This window comes from Suncus etruscus, chromosome 13 (assembly GCF_024139225.1).
Source record: "Suncus etruscus isolate mSunEtr1 chromosome 13, mSunEtr1.pri.cur, whole genome shotgun sequence".
NCBI classification, from domain to species: Eukaryota; Metazoa; Chordata; class Mammalia; order Eulipotyphla; family Soricidae; genus Suncus; species Suncus etruscus.
The window spans coordinates 56,246,346-56,253,541 of NC_064860.1; the positions used below are offsets into that span (position 1 = coordinate 56,246,346).

Below are 7,196 nucleotides of genomic sequence, written 5' to 3' on the forward strand. Positions count from 1 at the left end.
ATTATACATATATAATTCTGGTTCTATCCTCAGTGGCTGTACTTTGATGATGAGGCTTTCAAGTGAAGTTTTCATTTTACCTACCATGTATTTCAGTCCTGATATTTGTTTGAAAAATTTTCATTTCTTATCCTCTTGAGTCTTCTGAGCTGTCTATTCCAATTTTTTTCTAAGTTTGTTGAACATTCATAACAATTCCTTTCTAAAGTTCTGACCAAAAATGTTATGTAGTGAGCAAGTATTGGTTCGGTATCCAAAAATAGCTTCTTCAGTTAAAGGTATGGTGGGGTTCTGCACATTTTTTCCATTGTGAACTTTGATGTATGTTACTCATATTGAGTGTTTCGTATATTTTGTTGACTGGAAGAAATGTTCAGCCATGACATGAAGTGGATTAGCTGTGCTCTTGCTGATTTTAAGATCCTGAGTTCAAGCTGGGGATTTTCCCCATGATGGTGTCCTGGTTTCACCAAATAAACTCCTCCTTCTGCTTCAGTTTTTGGTGGTGGGGGTGTCGCTTACCTCATGATACTATCCTGACACTGTCAAAATCTTATAAAGTGTTTTAAAATAATAACCACAGGTCTGAGAAAACAATTTTTGCTATAAGCCAGCCAAATTGGGCAGCACTAAGAGGGGCTTCAGGGTTACTTGATAGAACAATAGAGTCATCAAAAATGGTTTTTCAGATACCAGACACACTCGAAAATTTTCAGAACTGAACCCACTGTATTTGGAGTTCTGCCTCATATTTAAGCAAATATTATCAATAGTAAGAACTAGGGTAGGTCATGCATGACATGTTTTTTAACCATAGGGTTAAATAAACATTATGTATCAACACAACCATTTGTCAGCTATCCAAACATTAAATACATTTTATAAATTTGTTGTCATCTGTTTTATTTACCTTAAACAGAAATCAGAAAAATAATTATTTTTTCCTTTTGTATATAATTTTTATTAGTAAATTATTAATCAAAAATACAAGCCCATTTTCAATTAGTACTAAACTAAGGAACTATTTAAAAAGGGGGCAGATGTAATTAAAATAGCAAATATTGGTCCAGGCCAGTAGCTCAGTAATAGGGCACTTGCCCTGCATGTGGCTGACCCAGGACGAACTTCGGTTTGATCTCTGGCATCCCTTATGGTGCCCTAAGCCAGAAGTGATTTCTGAGCTCATAGCCAGGAGTAACCCCTGAGGATCACTGGATGTGGCCCCAGCCCCGCCTCCCAAAGTGCAAATATTTTCATAACCTACACATTACTATATAATTGGCACAGATATTTTTGTTGTTCCAGCTTGGGCAAAATAGTATTGTAGATTCTACCAACATGTGAAAAATATTATTTTAGATTCTTCCAGCAGCTTAGGATAAGTAGGGTGTGTTCCAGTAATCCTTGTTTTATTACAAGGGGCAAAGGCATATCTTTTTTATGTACTTGGCATTTATAGTTCTTATTATGCATTAATATTTAATAATCTCATTGTTGCTATTCTGCCAAGCACTAACCTAGGGCACAACTGGACTTTTCTCTGCAGTGTCTGTCAGGAATGCACCTTTTTTTTAGGATGGGAGTCTATGATTAAAACACAGCAGTCCTGCTAGTATTCAGCCTATAATATTCATCCCCTGTAGGCCAGGAGCTACAGCAGATTTCAGTGTGGCTCAAATTATTATTATGATTAAATAGATTGAAATTCCAGCATTAAGAACAATATGATCTTTGAGGTAGAGTCTTCAAAAATTAAAGAAAACTTTTGTCATTACAAATGCTGTCATTAGATGGAGTCACGAGCCATGGCAAGCAGTCTCCCATTTCTCAGAGGATCCACTCATCTCAATAACAAGGGAAAAAGCCAGGATGTTCAAGTTGGATAATAGCAGTCAATGTGAAACCTACCTTGATAGCCAGAGAAATTGTGAGTAGGCATAACATCATTGCATGGGTTAATAATATAATATCTTTAAACTAAACAAAACTGGAACAACTTTATTAAGGAGAGACTCATTGCCAGTTCATAGACAGCCTCTTTCCAGGCTGCATTACTCTGAAGAAAGTAAAATTTCAAGCAAATATAGTGCACAAGTATATATATTTACAATTATAAACTTCTGTATGCATCATTTAAGCAAATGAATGTTGATAAGGTCATTCCAGTGAACAAGCTAGTGAAAGGACGTTTCCAGGACAACCTAGATTTTCATCCAATTGCTTAAAAAATTGTATAATGCTATCTATGATGTGAAGGAGTATGGTCCTGTAGAAGCACGACAAGGGCAAGATGCAATTCCTCTTCCTGACCCTAGTCAACAGATCTTCCACCTACCCAAAAAGTCTCACCATGCAAACTTCCCCAGTGCAGGTGCAGTAAAATTAGCTCCAGCTTCTGAACCAGGATACATACCTCTTTCGTCCTCAGCCAAAATGGCTTCATTCAGAGATTCAGCATCCAAATCGGATAAAGATTTAGAATCATAGTTCATGCATCTCAATGAGCAGGGACATTCATTAGAATTTGCCCTTGAAGGCGTGGGAAAGGAACTGGTTTTGTACTTCGTAAAATTGAGAGAAATTGAGCTGTTTTGTTAGAGCATGGGCAGGAAAATGACAACCTGGTTCAGCGACTAATGGAAGTCCTCTGTGGTTCGGGTTCACCTGGAGGAGCCAGATGTGAAGTACCTGGTCCGTGAACAGCTGTCTCAGCAGTAAGAAGAGTACTGAGCAATCTTGGCAGCACTCAACACTTGTATTTCGTGTGGAAACTTTTCTTCTGGAGAGTTCTAACATAAAATGTGGGCCTCAAGCTCAGCAAAAACAGTCGTTCTCATTTACTATTACCAAAGAAGCACTGTTGCATCTGCCAGCCACTGTACTGGCTTGGGTCCCATGTCTGCCAAGACAAGTTAACAGTCAAGACTTTCAAGGGCCTCCTACCTGAGAGACATAGGGCTCACATACCTTCAGGGTCACCACTTGGCTTCTTGGAACTGGTTCTGTTCTTTTCTTTTTCTTTTTCATTTTTTTTTCCATTTCTTTTCAGACAGCTCTCCCCACCCTACCACTACTACCACCACCATTTTTTATCCTGTGTGAAATAAATATAATTTGATATATGGTATTTTGCAATCCAGTGTCACTAGATGTCTCACATTTGCAGTGCCTTGATGTTTACAAGTTTAACCTTTGAATAGAAAATTGGTAGCATAATAAATAAGAGCAAAGGGAAACATAATAATGAAATCCATAATGAAGGTGGCTTGCTTTGGGGAGGTATCTTTCCCCACTGCTGTCTCCCACCTGCAATATGAAAGGGCGAAAAATGGATTCGAACTTTAGAGCCCAGCAGAGTTCATATATCCACGTGTTAACTAAACACAATATAGTGTTCGTTTTGAAAGACATTCCCTAAAGAGAATAAATAGCTTCTTCACATGGCCTCTCGTCACTTGCCCCGTCCCTATTCTCATGCTATTTTTTTTTTCCTTGGGGTTCTCTTTGGTGGACCGCCACTCTCCCGCAAAGGCTGTCATCAATTCTCTGCAGCCCAGAGCGGGGGCACTGATTGCCCTGCCTGGTTCTATCACTACATGGGCTTTAGCCCCAGTCCCGCCATTCTCCCCTCTGGGGACTTATAAGGCACAGCTTCATAATGTGTAGCCTCAGTCCCCAACTGCTTCGCCCCTGCTGGAGCCTCAGTGACATAGCACCTAGAGGTTTTAAAGTCCGAATTGATCCCAAAATGCCAGCACAAAACAATAATGACTCTCCTAACTTCAGAAGTAAGAAATTCTTTCTCTATCCTGCAGTCTTCCCAATGGGAAAATAGAAGAAACATAAATTTAAAGCATTTCTTTTTATTTTTTAAATTTAGTATTTGCACATTTCCTTAGTACCTTTCCAAATCTTGCCCTTTATTCTCTGCCCCCCCCACCCGCACATACGCACACAGTCACACACACAGACACACACATAGACACACACACACACACACACACACATTAACCAATGATACCATCCTTGGATCATTAAAAAAAAAATAAGTGTGCTCACCCTTTCCCCTAACCAGAAAGCTAAAAATAAGTTTCTAAAGTATATATCTTAAAAAAACACACACACAAATGTAGTCATTGATAATCTCTTGCCTATGTCCCTTTAGATTAATCTCACAGAAAAGCAATAAGCAGTTTGTTAGAATTAAGGAAAACTTGTAAAAACTTGTAAAACTTGGTGAGAAATGAGCTAACAGTAATACATCTGATTTTGCCCAGAATTAGTTTTGTATTAGAACAATTTCATTTTAGCACACTTCAAACCTTAACTTTGAAATGAACTTGATAGCATTGAAATTAACTCAAGGGAGAATGAAATGTACAGTGCTAAATATGTACTTAACTAAATTTCATAAAAATAAATTGTAGATTTTTATTCTAATTTAAAGATATCAATTATATGCCCTACACATGGAACAAAATATGGAAACATACTTTCATTGATGCTTAAGTGCATGGCACCGGAGAGGTGGCGCTAGAGGTAAGGTGTCTGCCTTGCAAGTGCTAGCCAAGGAAGGACCACGGTTCAATCCCCTGGCGTCCTATATGGTCCCCCCAAGCCAGGGGGCAATTTCTGAGCTCTTAGCCAGGAGTAACCCCTGAGCATCAAACAGGTATGGCCCAAAAACAAAAACAAAAACAAAAAAAAATCTCACCCCCCCCATTGATGCTGAGTGCAGAGGTGAATTATTTTATAATTTCAAAAATATTTAAATCCATCTAAAAAAGTTTTCCTGTCTTAAGAGATACAATCTAAAGTACAAGACTGTTCTTATCATGTTATTCTTCTATAAGGTGTGACTTGGAATATTAATTGACAATGGCTACAGAATGAGTCTTACATTCATATATGTTTACACTCACACATATTCAGTGTTTCAACTCTCTAAAGTGTAGAAATGGTTTAAACATTGAACAAGCAAAATTTACATATTTATGTATTATCATTTATTTTTTTATATTTACAAATTTTCCCATAAAACAACCTAAAATTTGGTAAGAAAAATTACAAAAAGATGTGATCATCTTTTTGGCATACTTCATTTAACCAAGAGGAAGTTCCTACCACCATCCCTCAAATCTGCATATATGTAAACTTACACACTATTTAAACTAACTAGATTTATTTTGCACATATATTAGATTTATCTCTTTATTATTTACAAAAATTTAGTTCAAATCAGAGCTATTTTGAAATACTAGAAATAGCATTTAGGAAAATGTGTTGTTTTCTACAATATTTCTCAAAATCGTATTTATCTGTTTTGTTTAATTTGCTTTTACTGTTATTTATTTCAACAACTACTATACTTACTTCTTCCAATTTTCCCTTACCTTAAATAGTATATTTTCAACAAAGATTATAATTGAACTATTTCTTGATAGTTTAGTGCTTGACTGGAATTTTAATAATACTTTAGAATATGGTTATTTTCTTAAAATAAGATTCTCAAGAAAATAAAATTATTTGTGCAAAGAAAAATTCTTAGCAATTAGAATTAAAGTCAGTCATTAAAAGAGAGTTATTTGGAGCTAGATTGATAGTACAGCAGTAGGGTATTTGCCTTGTATGCAGACAACCTGGGATGGACCTGGGTTCGGTATCCGGCATCCCATATGTTCCCTGAACCTGCCAGGAGATATTTCTGAGAGCAGACCTAGGAGTCTAAACTCCTGAACTCCATCAAGTGTTGCCACCAAACAAACAAACAAAAAGAGTTATTTTAAGGGCACAGACATAGTATTGCGGTAAAGTACTTTCCCTAAATGCATCAATCTCTCTTGATCCTCTGCATAGAAAATGTTCCATTGATTAACATCTGGAGTCATTGGAGCAGAGAGCAAGAATTAGCCAGAGTGTCACCTGGGTATGGCCCTAAAGAAATAGTTATTTGAATAATATTTATAATAAAACAATAATATTAAGCATTATAATAGTATAGACAAATAAAATTAAAGTTTAATTACTTTCTACTATTTTACAATATATTATGTGTTGACATATCTAATTATGTATTATTTATTTGCATATATAGGTAGAAGTACTTTCATAACTTTGTAGAAATATGCAAATAATTTTATGCATTTATATGCATATTTATCTATGAATATATCTTAAATATTTATATTTGAACAAAGATAGCTTATGTTTTATGCTTTTTATTTATATGGTTTGATCAAAGATATCTCTATTTACCTACCTATGTAATTTTCTATCTATAGTACTGTTTTCTCTATTCTGAGAGAGAAATTCTAGTATAGAGTTGGTCAGGGTTTAAGTGGACAAAACTATCTAGACTCAAAAACTTTGGACTTTTAGATCACAGTTCCTTTTTGCAATAGTTTTCAGCTCCTTTCAAAGTTCTGAAGTTAGAAGGAAAGACTTAGATTTAACCAGAATTTTTGCATATGCCTTGAATTTTCATCTTTGTTATAGTACCCTTATGAAAAAACATCCTGAGAAAGAATTTTAGACACTTAAGTTTAGCTACAAAAGAAATTCATATGTTACATCAAACTACTATATTCTGTGAAAAGCATATGAAGAATATTCTTTTCATATGCTAAAGAGCTTAGAATTCAATTTACAAAATAAATCAGAGAAGTATAAATCTTAGGGAAGATTACCTTTGTTCCATTCAAATGCGTCCTTGAAACAATGCATTATAAATTATTTTGTTTGGTTTTAGCTTTAACTACATCCTGTTGATTCCCATCTGATAAGGATTTCAAATTCTTTTTTAACTTTACTCTATAAATAAATCAGCGATGTGAAGAGAACTTGATCATCGGAGAGAAATATTTTCACAGCTCTCTGCCTTTCTGTAATTAACACTTGCATTTTAGGATACAAAATACTGGGCTCACACATGTACATGTTTATTAAATATTGCTGAGTTGAATATTAAATATGATTCTTCTAACATGCTACATTCAAAATTAGCATATTTTATATTAATCTGTATGATGCAGAAACCTGAGATCATATCCGTCCAACAATTCTTCCAGATAAATTAACATTATCCACATTTATATGAAAAATAATAATAGTAAACAAAATACATTAAGAGGAAGAAAAATAATTTTTGTTTTGTTTTGTTTGGGAACCACATTTGCTGATGCAAAGGGAATTCTCCT

The 7,196-nt window shown here is 35.2% G+C and overlaps 1 pseudogene; it reads left to right on the forward strand.

The window, feature by feature from the left end:
* LOC126025829 (microtubule-associated protein RP/EB family member 2-like) overlaps window positions 1–2,699 on the forward strand; it is a 74,010-nt pseudogene extending 71,311 nt beyond the window's left edge.
* Window positions 2,700–7,196: the final 4,497 nt, after the last annotated feature.